The sequence below is a fragment of the Pipistrellus hanaki genome, assembly GCF_964339955.1.
Source record: "Pipistrellus hanaki genome assembly, chromosome: 3".
NCBI lineage: Eukaryota > Metazoa > Chordata > Mammalia > Chiroptera > Vespertilionidae > Pipistrellus > Pipistrellus hanaki.
In genome coordinates this window covers 34009940-34030156 of record NC_140505.1, presented here as the reverse complement: position 1 = coordinate 34030156, position 20217 = coordinate 34009940, and the positions used below count along the sequence as shown (strand labels likewise).

Sequence of the window (20217 nt, the reverse complement as noted above, 5' to 3'; positions counted from 1 at the left end):
TCCTACCTCACAGCATTCCACTCCCTCTTTCCTGCTTTATTTTTTTGCTGAAACATTCCTCATCACTTAACATATGATATAATTTTTTTTTCTATTTAGCTTCCTTTTTGACTAGCACACCCCTCTAGAATAAAAGTTCCAGGAGGGTATTTTGAATCTGTTATTTTTACAGCTATAATCCCAGCATCAATAGCACAGGATGGCAAAAGAAAAAAACTCAAATTAAATTGCTGAACAAAAGAGTGAACTTGGCAGATCATCTCTGACTCAAACCCTTAATTTTGTAGATGAAATATCCGAGTTCCCCGTGGCTGAGGCAGAGCCAGATATGTGAGTCTGCTATGATGACATGCTGCTCCCATGCTTTAGAGTAGAAAGTCTAGCAACTTCAATACCATGCTTAACGTTGTTGACATACAAAAGGATGAAGTCCATGATAAACTGGGCTCTTACATTTTTTAATTTGCATTATGCTGATTTTTAATATGTCTCTACTTGATTTCCTATCAAGTTGTAAGCATCTATCTTTATTAAATAAACTATGCTTTTCCATATTTGACTGCAAAACTACACAATTTTTCACTTATATGAAGTGCCTAGAGTAGTCAAATTCAAAGAAAGAAAGTGGCCAAGGGTGGGGAATGGTGGTGGCCAAGGGTGGGGAAGAGGATGAATGGAGAGTTATTATTTAATAAATACAGTGTTTCAGTTTTGCAAGATGAAAAAGTTCTGGAAATGGATGGTGGTGAAGATTGCAAAACAATGTGACTATAGTTAATGCTATGGAACTGTACATTTCAAAATGCTTAAGATGGTAAATTTTATGGTAGGTAAATTTTAACACAATTAAAAATAAAATAAAAATTTAAACATTAGTAGGCAGCTTTCAACATATTTTTCTTAAATGCCTAGCTATTATATCACTATCTTCAAAGAGCTCAGAATTATTGTCTCAGGTTCTATACACATTTTATATGTATAGATATATATGAATGCATATAATTTATAAATTTTATCTGAGCTTATAAAACTTAAAGCTTTGCTATCTCCCCATTAGTGTACCTGAGTTATAATGCATAGGAATTTGGAACCCCATTTACTTTCTATAGATAGTCAAATAGTATGTAGAAACAATTTTTAAGAGTTAGATGATGCTTTAAAAAACTGAGTGGGAGAAGTAAAATCTTTTGATTCTTGAAGAAGCATAAATTCTATTTCATGTGTATCTACAGCAAAGATTTACAAATAGAAAATACTGTCCACATTCATACTGAAAGAGCCCAAAGAGTGAGATCTCTTTTGATAGTTATCTGATTCATAAAAATTTTCTGAACAAATACTATTGCATATATATGCCCAGTAGATTTCTGAGACAGAAATCACAAAATCACTTTGCAAATTATTCCTTTGCAAATTATATTATGAGACTTATTTATATTTCTCTGTAATATTTAATAATACTAAACAATAAGATTAGTTAATCATGTATGATAATATTAAAATTCCAGCATATCATTCAAGTTTTATAAATGAATAAATTAAAAATCATAAATAATTCAGAAATCTAATCAACATCAACTAGCAATACAATCAAACACAATTATCCACTGAAAATTCTCTAAGTCTTTGTTACTCAAAGTTTGGTCTATAGGCCAGTAGCACCCAGACTTGGGAATTCCATCTGCAGAATCTCATGTTTCCCCCAGACCTTGTTTCACAAGAACACCATAAGATTTGTGTATACTTTAAAGCTTACAAAAGACTTCCCTAGAGATATGTAAAGATATACAATAAAATCTGATTTTCAAATTGGTCTCTTTTCCATATTTATGGTCACAGGTGAACCAAATCAAAGAAACATTTGTTATTTTTCTGATAATGTAAACCTTTATTTCTTATCTAGTAAAACATACAGTAAATAACCCATCAGTGCTCTCTGACCAGTTGACCAGTTACACTGACAACTCTCCCAGTAAACAATTTATTTTCCTATCCTCGCGGTAAGTATACCAAAACATAAAAGTGAAAACTAGAAGAGTAACAATTTGTAGCAAGAATACTACAACATGCATGGCCTCAGGAAACGGAAGATAACACAGAAAACTTTAAAGTAAATATAGATGTATTAGGAGGGGGTGTGAAAAGAAGGCTCCATTTCTGGATACTGCCTGGGCTCCCCAACATTCACCCCTGGAGTCCACAGCAGCCATGTAATGTGTGTACCCTAGAGCTATTCGCCTTCTGAATAAGAAACTCTATGCCTGTGTTCAAAGGACATAACTGAGCAAAACGTCCACAAGGAGAAGAGCATGAACATGTTCTTTCAGTTGGGTGTCACTGGGTGTGCAGGAAGTCACCGTGAGAAGGCATCTGGGACCTGTGTTTGAACCACCAGTTTGGAGCAGGCACTGGGACATTTCCTTCGCTCATGCTGAACTGAGCCTATCAGAGAAATTAGAAGAGCCTGGTCTGGTAGGCACTGAGCACCAAGCCCCACCTCCATCCCCACCCTGCACTGACTGGACCTTCCTTCTGGAGGAACGCAAGGCAGGGTGAGGAGCACAGATGGCCAGGGCTGGCGGCCTATGTCCCACCTCCTGAGTCTGCTCCCATAATTGTGATTCTCCTGTCTGATCTCACCTCACAAGTCCTCTTCCCAAACAAGGACTAAAGGAAAGAATGCTGCAGGGATGCTCTGTGATAATGTCCTGTTGTTTGCTCAGACCACTGAGGAACATTTTCCTGGTCAAGCTGTGTCTCATCCTCAGTTGCTCACCTGAGACCTTCCTGCCCACAGTTGCCTATAGTGAAGACACCTGGAGACACATGGTGTGCTTCCTCTGAGCACATAAAAAAAAAAAATGGGGTGGGTCCCTCCATCTACAGCAGTATAACGTGGGCAGGTTTGCAGTCCTTGTGGAGAAGTGGGAACTGGACCTAGGATGCCTTTCTCAAGCCCCAGAAAAAGCCCCAGAGAGACTCTGCCACAAAATCAGTCAAGGGAATAATGACCTCTGCGAGCTGGCCCTGGGCAGGGCACAGCCATCCCCTGTGGGGTGGAGGGTCACAGTGTGCCATGTTAGGGAGGGACAACCAGCCGCTGCAAACTCGATTCAGCAGGACCAGCATTTGCACTTAGTTTGTAATCCATTTGGCACGTTTTCCCCCTTAGAAAGAAGGGTTGTAGGCTGGCTCAACTCAAGCAAAAACACAGTTTTAATATTACTGAGAATGTTTAAGTCAGCAAAGCCTAAACTATATATATATTTTAAATTATCTTAAGGTTTTCAAGGTAAATATTTGACAGTAACAGGGGTCTTCCAACTACGGCCCGCAGGCCACATGCGGCCCGCAGAGGAGTCTGATCCGGCCCGCCAGGTTTTTTGGGCAGTGAGCGCAGCCAAGGTGTTACAGTAGGGATTAGTAGTTCATAATGTCCAGCCCTCCAGCTCTCTGAGGGACCGTGATCTGGCCCCCACTTTAATAAGTTTGAGGACCCCTGGATAGAACACCTGAAAACCCTACTCTGCAAATTAACAACAAAAATTCCAATCTAAAATAACAAATCTTAAAGATATCTTAAAATTAAAGTGCTGAATTAAATAACAAAATAGTTTGATTTATAATTATAGATTCATATGCAGATTTTTGGACCACTTTTATTGAAAAATCAGTGTTTTGGCATCCACTCTAAACTAGTATTAGGAACACAGATCACCTGAATAATTGTGTTTTTAAGATCTACTCAAATTTTAATTATGCAGCTATTTATACTCCTCCAAAATCTAATTAATTATCATTCATATGCCCAGCTTGCACATAATAGGCAACATTTTATTTATCATCATTAAATTTTTCTCTTGACTAAATTGACATTACTAAATGAAATAATTAGGACATGGGAAATTCATATTGTGAAAGCTGAACCAAGTTTAAATATTCTGCAATATATTGAAGAGCTTTTAGAGATGAGATAAAGGTTAATCCAATGATTAACAAATGCCAAGAACAAGTCAAAATAAAGCAGGATGCAGGCATTCTTTGAGAGACAATTAAAAATGTACAGAATATAAAGAAGGTTTCCATCCTGTATTACCATGTATATCTTGTCTTTCTACCTTCACATAAGTCACAGACATATTTTGATTCTGAGATGTGATTCTAAATTGCAAGATATATACATTTCATCAGCATGCCTGGCACTCCATCTTTGTCAATGAAAAATCATTTACATATCTCATATCTAAATCAGATGCTATTTCAGAGAGAAGCTAAAACTCCCTTTCCCTTTCTTTATAATGTATATATGGACATAGTTCATAACCCTGTAAATATTCAAAATTTATCAGTGAAACAGAGCATCATATCTGCAACAGAAGTTTCCCCATAATATTATAGCCAGAAAGCCAGGTTAGAATAGAAATGGGCAATACAGCAGACAGCCAGGGTCACTGATTCATTTTTAGACCAGATTAGCAGAGTGTTTAGTTGGAGATTTATTAATGTGATTTAAACTATTAAAATAACCTAATAGTGCTTTTACACATATTTCCTCTACCCCTAGTTCACTTATACATGTGTGTCTGGTTTATGTCTCTGCCCTTAGAAATGCAGTACATAGGGAATAAAAGGTAACTCATTGTAAGAATACACCTGTGAACTATTTTATCAGCTTGTTGTAGTGGGAAACAGAGTGGAGTCAAAAGACAATGGAATTGAGAATCAGAACACTTCATTTCAGCTGAGATGGAGGAAAAGGTAAATAATTTTACTTGTAACAAAACTGGTAAATCACAAAATCAGGATTCCAGTTCACATCTACTAGACTACAAAGCCCTGAGCCAGTTCTTAGACTGAGTAAACTTCCATGACCTGGTTACTATAGACACTTAACTTTCATTAGCCAAGTTATCCTTCTTTACCCCTGTTCAGAGAAATATCTGATGTAGTATTTTGCATTTCTTAGGTGAGCTAAAGATAATAGAAATTTAGATACAAGCAATGTGTGCTCAGTTAATGTTGTAGAATAGTGCTTCTCAAACATTAATCTGGTAAAAGAATGCAGATTTTGATTCCCTAGGTCTGGGGGTGGGTGCTGCTAGCAAGCTCCCAGGTGATGCTGATGATGCTGGTCCAGGGACCACACAGAGCAGCAAGGCTAAGGAAGACGACAAGCAATTTCTGCTTTGGGATCTGAATGAGGTTGACTAAACTTTGAAATTGGGTGTAGGCTTTTATAACATTAGCTACACATTTGTCTAACACAGCAAGCTTGAAAAATAGATGGAGATATGAAATAAGGTTCCCAAAGGGATTCCTTTAGCTTATGGAAACACAAGAAATAAATGGAGCCACTAAATGACTAAGAAAGAGCAGTTTTACTAGGTTCTAAAACTTAGTACATCCTTTTCTTGCTGCAATCCCTCCAACATGTTAATTATTTTCATTCTTTACCTACTCAGGATAAGTTAACTTCCAAAAACAGGAAAAGAAACTGTTCAAATCCAACACAATGTTTGAGATAATGCAACTTTTAAAAAAATGTCAATGGAAGCAAGAAAATCTTCCAATAGCACATGTCATTAGGATCAAAAAGTCTAGAATCTAATTTCACAAGGAAAACACAAAGGATATATCAGTATCTTATTCTGATTAGAAAAAGACTATTTTTTTAAGAAATACTCCCAAAACATGCTATTTTGCAATGGAAACTTTTATGCAATTAATTTACCACTTCTGAGCACAGCTTCTCTCAAGGATATTACTAAAATGCTGGCTGGCCTTCTGCACCTTCATTATTATTTTTTAACAACATCATAGGGAGAAATACCTATTATAGATAACACACATAACTCTCAGAAAGATTATGAACAGGGGCTCGGAGATAAAATACCTCTATGTATAGCAATCTGAATTCAAGACGAAATAGAAAGCATATGGCCAACCAAATGCAGTCCTTCTGTTATCCCTGCTCTATTAAATCATGCTTTCCCGGCTCACACATCATATACTAAGTAAGGGCTTGCCTTCACTCTAAAAACACACTTCCCTTTCCTATCTGTCCTGCAACATTGCCCAACTAGAATAAATCTTGTCAGTAAGTTTGAAAGTGGATATTTGCATTTCTTAGAAATAACAGACCTATTTTCTATGTTTCCTATGACATCTGGCTCCTTTACTCCCTTTATATTCTCAGAATAGCAGCATGGAAACACATGGCTTTTAAGTCTAGCACCTGTAACTCCCAGTTCTTCCCAGTAAGAAACTACTCAGTAAGTATTGCTGGGCTTTATTGGCTGATGAGAAAGAAACCTAAACTCTTACCACAGAATTATACTTGTAAATTACAGGACAGAAGATTCAAAAATCAGTGGAGAAAAACATAAAATTAGAAGAAACAATAAAAGACAATAATTTTACCCTCTTATTGAAGGAAATATTATAAAACATATAGTAGTGAAATGTTTAAAGTCTGTAACAGGAAAAAAATTTTCTACAAATTACTAATAACCCAATACAAAAGAATGGACAAGGGTTCTGAAAAGATAATTCCCAGGAAAAAAAGAAAGAAATGCAAAGGTCCAGCAAACGTGAGTAAAGATTTTCTATCTTAACCATAATCAGGAAAATACAAATATAAAAATTTGAACCTATATTTCCCACCAGATTGATAATAACATATCCTTGGATATAGAAAAAGAGATATTCTTGCACACTGGGCTAAATGATTCTATCTGCCAGGCAATCCAATGCCTGTTTTTCAGCTGTGCATAAAAGGACAGATTACATATATGTGTGAACTACTCCACAAAAAAGAAAGCATAATTCTAAATTCCATATACATTTACCCTAGTAAACACAAAATTATAGGGGTCACATGATACCTTCACTTTCCCAGGGCTGTCCAACACAGGGATTGAAACCATACAATCCATGTTGCCAAATATGACAGCTCTGTTTGTTTCTTTCCCCACCATGAAAAGATGCTTTAGAAGAAGCAACAATCAAGTTAAAAGATGTATAATATATTACTTTGTTGAGCATCAGTCAAAAGGAAGTGAGACAACTAACAAACACAACAGAGAATCCCCCTGGAGTTATGCTGTTAGAGAAAATATGACCTGTCCACCTGCTTTGCTAATTTGAGCTCAGGAATTTCAAACATACAGTCTATTTTCCCCATTATTAATTTTTTTTCCATTAGTAGCAGCCAACCTGTCCTCCCATTGCCTACAGAACAATCCACTTAATGAAGAAGGAAAGTGTTTTGTGTAGAGTCCAGAGAGGACAAGACAAACCACTGGAGACAAGCTTTTGCCCATGAGAAGCAGGAAAGCTCTGATCCAGCAAATAGCTCCTGCCAGGAAGTCTTATTTTTAGTTAGGAAACAATTTTATACAAGCCATGCAAGTTTTGCTTGCTTTGTATTTAAGATTTAAAGAATCTTGGTTCCTTTAACTTACAAATAAAAAGTAAGCTAGATGTTTCTTTAGGCTGTAAGACCCCCAAGAGAGGTAATGCAAGGCATGGTGGGTTTTTATTATGAGAAACTAAACCCCTGCTCCTTCCTCTCATTGGCCTGAATTTCAAGTATAAAGCAATTATATAATGAGCATTCCCAAAATAACCTAGTTTTGGAGGCTAAAATAAAATAATGTACCTATGAAAGATATATAAACTATATACATAAGCTTTGAACTTACAGAGTTTTTGGCCAATCCTACTCTCATTTCCTTTTTCTCTAGTATTCCTCAGGCAATAGGAAAAATATTACACTTGAATGTAATATTTACATTTTTATTTATTTGTTCAACATATTTAATACTAAAATGCACTTAAATTTGTAATTTGGACAGAAGTAATCTGACAGGCAGGAAGAGCCAAGCTCTAACCATACCATGAAGTGACATGGTTGCGTCTCTTCTGAGCATATTCATTTGATATATTTAGCCTTTGTCTTTTTCCAAGTATTTTATTTGGAAATCTATTTGTTCAAACACTCTTATCTTTTTTAGCACTATTCCTTCCAAGGTATGGGATAGTACTGCTAGCTTTCTCTCAATTTTTTTCTTTCCTATTGCCGTAGGCACCTGACTGGACAGCTAGAGACTCTATGTCCAGTCTTCTTTTCTGTGACTTAAGTTCTTGTCACTGGAAGTGAGTAAAAATATATGCCACTTCCAAATCTTGACCATAAAACCCAGGTTATGCACTCTATCATTCTTTCTCACGAGCTCCAACAGTGACCAGTTGAAACCAGGAAGATGAGGACAAGGCCCAAAGGAGACAGAGCAAAAACATGGAAAGAATCTGGGTCTCTGAATGACCTCCCAAAACAGAGCTAACCAGTCATACTAAATTGGTTAAACAGCTACATAATAGAAAAATAATTTTCTATCTGAAAGTGCCTGTCATCTAGGGTCTCTTTGTCATGGGAGCTTAGCCTGTACATTAACTGATACCGAAGAAATCAGTTTGTGCAATCAAAGTCTATTCTTTAGAAATGCTACATTTTCCAACAGTAACTGCATATGAATACGGACTTCTGGCAATTAAAAAAATTTAAGTCCAAAATAGATTAATTTTTATAAAACCAAGTCATATGTCTAAGTCTGACATGTATTTACAACAATACCTGATTGAATTATTTAACTAAAATGAATTAAGAGAGAAAAAGAACCAATTTCCAATTAATGCTATAAAACAAGTTGAGGTATCAGTGTGGAAAAAGTATGACAAAATGGAAGGGTGCCAGGCAGGCCATTGGTTTAAATTCAAAATCTCACAAACATTAGCAGTGGAACTTTTGATGTTACTTAATTTTTCTGAGCCCTAATGTAATGTAATGTAATGTAATGTAATGTAATGTAATGTAATGTAATGTATGTTATAGGAGGCTAAAACAATCCAGCATATGAGATTATAATAAATCTTTAACCTGGGCATGACAAATAGTAGGCAGTCAGCAAGACTGTTAGCGGTTATTATTTAAACAATGAACATATTTACATACAACAGCTATAAAGAACAGCCCCTCTCACTAAAACACACATAAAACTCCTTTGATATCTATGTTAATGAGAACTCTTTCAAGTCCCATTCTGTTGCTGCTTCTTGGATTGGCTATATTCAGCTGATCCTCTGGAGTACCTCTGATGTTTTCTTCCCTGAAGAAGACCCTCAACATTATATTTAGAAAATGCTAATTCTTTATTTGCAATTGCTTCAGAGTTTCCCCTAAATGCTAAGTATTTAACAAGAGTACTGCTAAAGAGGTTTGTTTCCTTTGTGTGTCCTATAAAATTTAAACTGGCACTTATTACTCTGAACTGAATTTTCTTGGGGTTTGTGGAGAGCTGTAGATATACACTGGTTCCAAATCCTTCTGCAAATTGGGTTCTGAATTTGTTCCTGAGTTCTTTTATTTTAAAAAAATGAAACTTAAAAGTTGAGTGTGAGGTGAAAATCAAAACCTCATCCCCAATGCATAGAAATCAGGAGGCAATAGCTCTTCCTATGCAGATCTCATATCCTCTCTGGTTTTTCAGAATTCTATTCTTTGCCAATTCACTCTCACAATTGTGTAAGCTAAATAAAAAACAGAATTTTAAATGAAAAAAAAATCCCTCATATTATAATATTATCACACTAAGAAGTTTTTTTGTGGTGTTGCTTTTTAAATAGATTTTTATTGATTTTAGAGAGGAAGGCAGGGAGAAAGAGATAGAAACATCAATGATGAGAGAGAATCATCGATCAGCTGCCTCCTGCATACTATCAGCCTGCAATCCAGGCATGTGCCCTGACCAGGAAGGATCTCCAGGTTCATAGGTTGGCGCCCAACCACTGAGCCATACTGGTCAGACAAACTAAAAAGTTTTGAAGCCTTTTGTGGAACAACAGATGACAGAGCTGTGTGTAAAAATATCAGGTGAATCTACACAAACTGTCTTAAGACCTTTAGATTTTTCATGCTATGGTGTATATTTTAATCATGTGCAAATGAAAGTGTCATTTGATCACTCATTCATTATTTTATCACAGCTGGTTTTATAAAACAAATATATCTTCCCAAATAAATATTGAAAATAACAATGAAATGTATCTGATCTATTGCTGTGAAGACTGACTCAATCCCAACAGAAGATGGGTAGAGTGGGCCATTGTTATAAATATCCTAGATTTCCTTTCTAATGAAGAATACACATGCTTCTGTGAACATATATAAGTGCACAAGAAAAAAATATTTAATGTGTCTGAGCCAAAAAAAATGAAAAAACTTCACAATGATAGCCCTAGAAAACCAGTTTGTTGTCATTGCACAAAATGTAGAAACTATCAACAGTCTCTAATCAATATCAAGAGGAAAGAAAAGCTGTTGCTCACCATTTAGGGAATGACACCAGATATATTTATTTCATTTTCTCTTCAGAAATCTCAACCAGTAGTCAAATCAGCCTTGGGCATGTGCCCTTTCTTTAACTGATCTTATATATGCCTTCTGCTGCCTGCCTGAACGTGGGTGAGTTATAATCATGTCTATAAAACAGACATGATACTATTTGAACCATCTCTCTTAAAGGTTACTGTAATAATTACTCCAGAAGAGTGATGTAGGTATGTCTTGCCAAGCTTACAGTGATGTGTAAATATAAGAACTTCGATTAGACTCTGTTAGGTAGGACTTACTTATCTTGCTTAACTGAAATTTGATGTCCATTGATTAGCAAGAAATCAATGGACAACATACCTATAGTCAACAATATTGTATTGTATACTTAAAAGATTTGTTAAGAGAGATCTCATGTTAATATTCTTACCACAACAAAATAAAATTTAGAAGAATCTGTTAGAAAACATAGAGAACAATAATTAAAACTTTCTTTAAAGTTTTTCTAATGAGTGTTTACACTGGGGAAGAAACCCTGTTGGTCTTATCCATATTTAGACGAGTGCAGCTTAGCAAAGTCCTGCCATATAATAGGCATTCAATAGAATGTTACTAAATGAAGGAATAAATTAATTAAATAAGTAATAACATCTTGAAATTAGAACAGTATTACCCATAATCTCTAAAAATATATAAAAATTATATATTATATCATTTCTTCTGGCTTTTATAGGGCCCTCATGAAAAATACTTTTTATAACATGGTAATAACAGCTAACCTATATTATTTATTGAACACACTACCCATTATACAAAAACAGCAACAATAACAAAACACCTGATAGCATTATCGCATTTGAAAAACACAACTGCATTTTTAGGGGCTTCTTATATTTCCAAGAAAGAAATATGGGAATTGAGATATGGATTTAAAGTGTTATTTAATGCCTAAATTTTGGTTTTAGTTTAATATTCAAGGGCAAACCCAAGTGCTATATGCCATCATTTTTTTCTTCCTAACTACTTGAAAAATTTTATCTGCAATTGAAAACAATAACAACAAACACTACAAATATTTTGTCATCCTTTCTTTTTAAAACAGAATATGTGATAAGTGAATTATTATTCTCCTTTGTCTTAAGAAAGAAGGGAAGCACAGAAAGGTCAAGTAATGTGGCAACAATATCTAGCAGGCTAAAGGAAGATTAATTACCATAATCCATCCCTCCTTAATTTCTAAACTACTACTTTTGTTACATGCCCTCTCTAAAAAGTTAATGATCATACTACATATAAAAGTTCAAAAAGTAAATGATCATCTACATTAAGTTGTTACACTACTTTGCAGTTATGATAATGTTAAGATTTTTCAAATATCAATTAGTCTTCAAATGTTAAACTAGCAAAAGAAAGCAATGCTACACAAAAGTATCTGGTCAACTTTTTAAAATCAAGATAAGTTGGCAAACACTTTAATCCGCCCATGACAGAAGCAGTTGAAAGAAGAGGAGTTGGTTTTAGAAGAGAAGGCAAAGCAAATTTGGATACAGAAAAACACAAGTCCCAGTTATCCTGGGGAAAAACTTAGGAAACTTCAAATTCAGGCTTGTTAGACTATTTATGACTGGCTCTGTTATGTTTCAATCAATTAATATTAAACTAGTATATACTTAATATGTAGGATATATCATGGGATATATAAAAAAGTAGAAAATACTATGCCTATTTTTTACACTCCTAGAAAATATTAACGTGTAATTCTTTACCTACTAAAATAAAATAAGGAAACAGATAAACGAAGAAATGCTGCAGACACACATTATTACAGAAGTTTAGAGTATATATGTCTTCTTTAAGATTTTCAAGACTTAAATGAGAAGAGAAGGGTGGGAAGTTGATTTTTAATGTGTTCAATATAAAAACATGGAGGCCAGTCTAACTCAAGCATGGTGTCTACATAAAGGAATAAGTGTAGAGGAGGAGAGGAAGGTCGGGGCCAGATTGCAGAGCTTTAGATTCCAAGCTAGGATTCAAGTGAATTTGCAAGAAAATAGGTTTCTGTTTTGAACCTGAAATTAAGAGAATCAAAGCTATGTTTTAGGATGGCTTCAGGTGAAACATACAAAATACATGAAAGAAACCTGAAAGCAGAGAAAACTGTGCAGGCCAATCAGTCGTGATTTATATAGATAAAACTCTAATATGCAAATAGACCAAATAGCAGAACAATCTAGCAATAATGTGCACTGACCACCAGGGGGCGCACATGGAACATGGCAGGTGTCTGCCGCTGCAGGATGGTGGAGCAGGTGAGTAGGGGCATCAGATCAAGGCGGGTGCCAGTCACTGTCATTAGGGCAAGCCTCTGAAGGTTAGTGAACATTCTTTGCTCCCGCACACCACAGTCCCACCAGGCACTCACACCAGCGGATGAGTGCCATCCCACTGGCACCCGCTGCTGGCGCCTGGCACTGTCCCCAATCACTCAGTGTCAGCAGCAGGTGTGAGCAGGGGCTGCCAACCCAGATCACCCCTCAGGGCTTTTCTACCTCCTCCTACTCCTGAGGGGTGATCAGGGCCGGCAGCCGCCTCTTGCACCCGCTGCTGGCAATGGTCCCACTCGCACCCGCTTCTGGTGCCAGCCCCAATTGCTCTGCACCATCAACAGGTTCGTGTGGGGCTAGTAGCATCAGCACATGGGAGCGGCAGCAGCAGGAACAGAGCTGCTTGCAGAGAGGGGGCCAGGGGCCACAGTGGGAAGGGCAAGACAGGGGCACAGAGGATGGATTGAGACCAACCCCTGTGCCCACCACAGCCTGGTAGCCCACAGTTGCTTTCAAAGTGCATGAATTCGTGTACTGGGCCCCTAATATAAAATAATGAGTGAACAAGACAGGCAGTAAAAGAAAGGGAGAAAAGCACTGAAAGGAACTGTTGAGGCGTGATAACTGGTCGCATATAAAGCAAAGGAAAAGAAATCAAACACCAAAATGTAAAATCTAAATGATGGGGAGGGGGGGGGGAACAGTGCTAATTAAAAATTAAGGAAGCCTAGGAAGAAATGTCCTGTAAAGAAATAATTAATTTAGTTTGGGCCTATGGAGTTCTAGGAATAGCAGGCCATCTATGTAGAAATAGGTCCTGTCCATATAAATGGTGCCTGCAAATGAAAGCTAGGAGCCCAAGGCCCAAGAGGAAGATTTATTATCTATTGCAATGGAGGAAATTCCCAAGAATAGTAGGAAGACTCACAAAGGGCTGAGAGTTTGTCGTTGTGCTATTCCTATAGGTGGGAGCAAGGAAAAGAGGAGATAATCTAGAGAACTAGTTAGAAAAATAGAGAGAACCATGAGAGTATACTGGTGTTACAATCAAAAGAGCATGAGTACTGAAAGATAAATGAATTAGACATCAGGGGGGGGAAACTGATATTCTTATAGGGAGCAGTTTTGCAGAATAATGGTAGCAGTAGCTGAAGCTCAAGAACAGAGTAGGCAGTGAGAAATGAAGGCTGAGCATGACAATCACCAACTATTAAGAAAATTAAAGTGTGTTATGAGAACAGTGCGGGAAGAGGAGGTATCTTCTGTGGTGGAATAAATGACCCCAGGTTAAAATGACTCTATTTCAACCAAGTCACTAACCTGGAATTGCTCAGATAACCACATGAGCAAGAGGGATAGAGAACATCCTCCCTGTCCTTCAATTCCTAAGCCGTTTTTAGGAAGAGAATGACTCTAGGAATATTTTCCATACCTCTTGTACTCTCTGGTGAGACGAAAGATACTTAAAGGATTTCTTCAGAGTTGGAATGCAGGAGCCTTTCCTTTTTCCACCTCATGAGAAACCTTAAGTGGATTCTAGAATAAATTACTATGAGCTGAGAGAAGGGTCAACCATCCTTTTTAAAGACAGACCCAGAGTAACTGGGGCTCCCAAACTCATCAGGCCAGGTGCTTCTCTAAGACCAGATCCGAACCAGAAAGGAGAGCAAGCAGGCATTGGCCCCATCCATGTAAGTCTCCTGGAGCAAGAGGAGACCTCGGCAAAGTGACGCAGGAGGTACTGTGGTCTAGCGTTTGGGAAGAGACCACCTCTGGCTATAAAAAAAAAAAAAAACCATGTGTTCCAGGTCAAGGAAATTGTGGGAGAGGAAGCCTACAAAAGTGCCATCAGGAGAAGAGGATGAGATTTAACATGGGCCACTAAGAGAGAAAAGCAAAGAGGTAGGCCACACCTGTCTTACCACCCTCTTACCTAGTCCCCACCATTTCAAGGAGTTAAGTGGCAGATGCCAAAGGGAGGATATTTGTATTTGCTCTTGATCCTGGTCTTCCATTCCACTCCTTTCAAGCTCAAGTTTTATGAGAAGAAATGGCTGGGGGTTTGCAAAGGCCTGTGGGTATGCAAAGGATTTGGAGGTTTGCAAAGTCCTATGGGTATGCAAAGGCTGGGGGGTTACAAAGGTCTGTGGGTATGCAAATGATTCAGAAGGGAAACATTTGCTATCTCAGGAAGGCAGCAATGAAAGAGGGAAATTCAGAGATGGCCTTCGCTGTATTTCTGATGAAAAGGACAGAATGATCCCCTTTCAAGTGATGGAAACAGAGCGGTGAGAACAATGACCAGGATACAAAAGGGATAGAATGTGAACTCTTTTGTTTCATAGCAAGAGTCATTTTGGAATCTAAAGCGATGGGATGAGCTACACTCAATTAAGCAAACACATAACAAAGAGAAATGAACTAAAGCAGGGTTAGAAGGGAACCAATCCATGTGAGGAAGTAAATTAGAATTACAAAACAGGAAAGCAGACTATCATGTACAATTGTCTCACTACTCATAGACAGAAATATCATCAGTAAGGTCTGTGATGGGAGAAGATTTACCCTTGCTGGTAAATAAGGCAAGATTCCAAAGTAATGCAATTTCCTGGATACGTTTTAAACAATTATCTCATCAAGAAAGTCGGCTTCTGGGGCATTCTGGCGCTGAGCTGGGCGGCGGAGTGGGGGTGCAGCTCGGTTTCCCCCATACCTCTGTCCCTCAGGAGGCAGGAACCCCACCCCTTCGCCGGCCAGGCTGACACCACTGAGTTATCCCCTGAGGCGTGAGCCCAGGGCGGCTCTGGGCACCCCCCTCCCCTCCTCACCCCTAACCCCACCCCCCCACTCCTGCATCTTGGCTAGCCAGAGCTCCAAGTCTCCTGGGGGCGAGGTGACCTCCAAGGAGGCAGCAGGCGCTATCCCCCCCAGTCCCCCCCCCCCCCCAAGGCCAAGGGACAGGAGAATGGCCCTGTGAAAAGCAATGGAGATCTATCCCCCAAGGGTGAAGGGGAGTGGCCCCCTGTGAACGGAACAGAGGAGGCAGCCGAGGCCACTGGTGATGCCATTGAGCCAGCACCCCCTTGCCAGGGACCTGAGGCCCCCCAAGGAGACCCCCAAGAAGAAGAAATTCTCTTTCAAGAAGCCTTTCAAATTGAGTGGCCTCTCCTTCAAGAGAACTCGAAAGGAGGGTGGGGGTGAGTCCTCTGCCTCCTCACCCACCGAGGAGGAGCAGGAGCGGGGGAGGTGGTGCCTGCAGTGAGGAAGGCTCTGCCCAGGAAGGGAAGGCTGTCGCTACCTGAGAGCCAGGAGCCCCAAGCTAAGGAGACTAGCGCTGCCTCCAAGGGAGGAGACACAGAGGAAGAGGCAGGGCCCCCGGCTGCAGAGCTGTCCACTCCCTTGGGTCCAGAGAGAGGCCCTACACCTGCCAGCGAGCAGAATGAGTAGCTGGGTTGGGACAGGTGGGTGATCTCGGAGCTGCAAAACCTGTGCTGTCCTTGTGAGGTCACTGCCAGGACCTGGTGCCCTGGCTGCCTTCCTGAGGCCAGAAAGGAAGGGGGTGCTGCCCCCTCCCAGCTACGCTCCCTTTCCTCCTTTCCCTCCTGTGGATTCTCCCATCATCCACCTGGTCTTCCTCTGAAGGCCAGTTGAAGATGGTCCCTTGCAGTTTCCCAAGTTGGATTAGTGATGTGACATGCTCCTGCCCCTGTCCCTACCTCTTTCCCTGTCCCCACCCCTACATGGGGCAACTGCTGGTTTCCTCCCCAGTTCTTTTCCAGGTAGGTTTTGTTTACTCCCCAAGTCCCTGAGCCAGATGTGGGGTGCCTACACTCCTAAACCCTGAGTGTCCAGCCTTCCCTGTTTTTAGTTCGTGCTGTGCCTAGTGGCAACTGGGCTAGGGGAGGACACTGCCCTGCCTACGTTTTTATAAATGTTTTACTCAAGTTCAAACCTCCAGCTTGTGAATCAACTATGTCTCTTTGACTTTGGTAAGCAAGTAGCAGACTTTGGGGTTATGGGGAGATCTGTAATGTGAAACAACTTGGTGTTTTTTTCCCCCCTCCCATTATTGTAAATAACTTTTAATTGCCAAATCCCAGTTTTGTACTTTTTTTATTTTTTATCTAACTTTTAAAACCATTCTCTTCCACCTGGTTTTACTGTAACATTTGGAAAAGGAATAAATGTCCCTTTAAAAAAGAAATTCAACTTCTAGAGGATAATTAGATAAAGAAACACAGCCTTTCATGAGTCTCAGAAACTTCTGCTGGCAGACCCTAGACCACTACCAAGTGACTTAGTATATGTCTACCTTACATCTGCAGAAAGGAAAATACTACCCACCATCGCCAAATTTCTAAAGGGCTAATCTTGTGACTGAGTACCCTCATCTACAACTGTAACTCTTGATATGTCAGTGCATGCGTCCTCTAACCTTTGCCACCCTTATAAGACATACCAGATACGGGACAGATTCTGACAGAGAAAGCAGGTTTTAGAAGATAAAATTGGAATTTGACAATGATAAGAAAATATACTCAGTGGCGAGAAAAGTATCCAAGACCATTTGGTTACCAAATGAGACTTGATTTGGGCAAGGCACTCACCCAAATTCCAAATTATTACTGAGTGGTATTTTGATTTGAGAGCATGAAGTAATTATATGAGTTGCTAAAACATAGGATAAACTGAAAAGAATATTTTAAAAAAACCTAGATCACACATATCCCAAAGGTCTTTTAAGAATAGGTAAAAGAGCTGAAACCGGTTTGGCTCAATGGATAGAGCGTAGGCTTGGGGACTGAAAGGTCCCGGGTTCGATTCCGGTCAAGGGCATGTACCTTGGTTGGAGGCATATCTCCAGTAGGGAGTGTCAAGAGGCAGCTAATCGATGACTCTCTCTCATCAATGTTTCTAACTCTCTATCTCTCTGTACAAAATCAATAAAATATATTTTTTTAAAAAGAATAGGTAAAAGTAAAGGCCAAATATAATAGAAGTGCCAGCAATCCGCCAAATTTTGCTGTACTGCTTTCCAAACTTAATTTGAGCACTACTGTAGGGGTGTCGAACTCAATCAGAGAAGGGGCCAAAATCTAAAATCCAGCCTAAATCGCGGGCCGAATGGTTTACTGAACAGTCATAAACTGACAATGTCATAAACTGACAGCGGAGTGCAGTGATGACAGCGCGGTGCGGGCCACATTGCAAGGCCTGGCGGGCTGGATTTGGCCCGCGGGCCTTGTGTTTGACACATGTGCACTACTGTGTTAGATGCTCCAAAGAGTTAACACATCTCCTGAAATTTCTCACATCTTAAGGAAAACTTATTTCATCCACAAGATAGGTTCTAAATTATTATATATCTTGCTAGGAATTGCCCAAGCTTGAACAGAAGAAGTTTGATCCCCGCCCCAACGATGGGCATGTTTGGAAGGCAATCAATCAATAGGTCTCTCTCATATTGATGTTTCTCTCTCTCCCCCCACCTCTACTCTTTCCAAAAATCAATGGAAAAATTGTCCTAAGCTGAAGATTAATTAAAAAATAAATTAAAATAAAATTAAGAGTTAATGCTGGTAATACAATAAAATTAGTCTACAGAGAACATAATTTAATTGTAATTTGTGTGTTACACAATACCAGGTTTATAAAATAAATTTAGGTGCTTAAATTTAAAATTTGTTGCAAAGATAAATGTTATTTTTCCCAGTGAAATAACATTTATTTGCCTTAACTTTTAAAAACGGTATTAACATGTCTCTATCTGAATTTAGTGGTTTGTTTTGAATTTGTTTTCTGATATATAAAAAATGGGGAGGATTGGCTTATGTAGTAATTGGCAAAATAAAATAAATGCAGTAAGGTTATTGCAAAATTAAGTATTAGTTGGCTTAAAGTTGTCATATTTTTCATGACAATAGTATCAGAGTACATGATGGTGGATATTTACAATTTACCATTAGGAAAAAAAAATACTCACCACCAGATAAAAAGTTATTATACCTAAGAGTAAGTCTTCAGAATAACATTTTTGTTTTTCTTTTTAATGTATTTTATTGATTTTTTACAGAGAAGAGAGAGAAGGATAGAGAGTTAGAAACATCAATGAGAGAGAAAAATTGATCAGCTGCCTCCTGCACGCCCCCCACTGGGGATGTGCCCACAACCAAGGTACATGCCCTTGACCGGAACAGAAACTGGGACCCTTCAGTCCGCAGGCTGATGATGCTCTGACCACTGAGCCAAACTGCTTAGGGCGAGAATAACATTTTTCTATAAATAGGTTATTTTGATAGTTATTGAATGTAGACTATTTCAATTGTTTACTGATGGTTTTAATGCAATCTTCTTTTTTCCTTTTCATGTTCATGTGCATATCTAATCAATAGAGTCTCCAACTACCTGCCTTGTGAAAATGTGTATTTTTCCATCTATACTTGCATTTTTTTTTATATATATAATTGGTTCCCGGCCACAAGGAAGGTGGAGCTTCATGCAAGAAATAAAAATTTTTGATGAAGTCTGCAGTTTCTGGAGGGATCACTTTTAGTTTTCTCTTTTCTTTTCTTTCTTTTCTTTTCTTTTCTTTCTTCCTGCTTTCCTTTCCTTTCCTTTCCTTTCCTTTCCTTTCCTTTCCTTTCCTTTCTTTTCTTTTCTTTTCTTTTCTTCCCAGCTCTTTAAGTTGGGTTCACCAGTGTCCCTCCCTGCTTCAGTTCCCCAGCCGGTTATGCCGATAGCTAGGAGCACAAGTAACACATTTATCTTGTACCTGCCCCAGATGTGGGGGCAGGAAGCAGGTCAGCCATGGACCTGCTGGCCTCTCACCCCTCCTGCTGACTGCTGCTTCCTTCCTGGTACCACTCTCATCTCAGTATTGTCTTAGCTCCCTTTTAGAACTGTGCCCTTACCCTAAACATTGGCCTGCTAGCCTAGGACTCTTAACATCTTGCCTATTGCTTGTCAAACCTCTACTGAAATCGCCATCTCTTGCTCCCTTGTACTTCCATCAGAGGACTGGGAGTGTATGGGAAGAATATGGCAGCAAATGGATGACTCCAGCATTCCACAAGCCTATGATCCCAAAGTGACAGCTGTCTCAGTAAATTATTTATTCCACCCATTGTATGCTGTGGACAGGGTCCAAGAAACTGCACATGAACTTGTGAGGGATGTGCTCTCAATTTCATTAACTGTATGGAGGATGTGAACGCTAATGTAAAAATTTAATGATTAAGTAGCTTTGGGGAAAATCCTATTGAAGTAAAAGTAATAAAATAAACATAAAATGATAATGCTAAGAATTTAACTACCTGTAATCCATGGGTGTAGGTTGTATCTACTACAACCATATTGGTATAGATTTACCTGGAAATTTGTTTTTCTGGAGATAATTTTAATATTCTCATAAAATAACATGATCTGAAAATTTAGAAACCATTTGCTCATTTAATAAATGTTGCCTCCAAGGCATAAAGTAATTGTCATGAAATGCAAAAATAA

At 38.7% G+C, this 20217-nt stretch overlaps 1 protein-coding gene and 1 pseudogene across 2 annotated transcripts in view; one reads left to right on the top strand and one right to left on the bottom strand.

The window, feature by feature from the left end:
* FGF14 (fibroblast growth factor 14) overlaps positions 1–20217 on the bottom strand; it is a 549760-nt gene that overhangs the window by 394881 nt on the left and 134662 nt on the right. The gene's annotated exons all lie outside the window — the stretch shown is intronic.
* Positions 12688–16310, top strand: LOC311618552 (MARCKS-related protein-like; annotated as a pseudogene). The gene is made up of 2 exons: positions 12688–12699; positions 15580–16310. The product of its transcript is annotated as an MARCKS-related protein-like (transcript).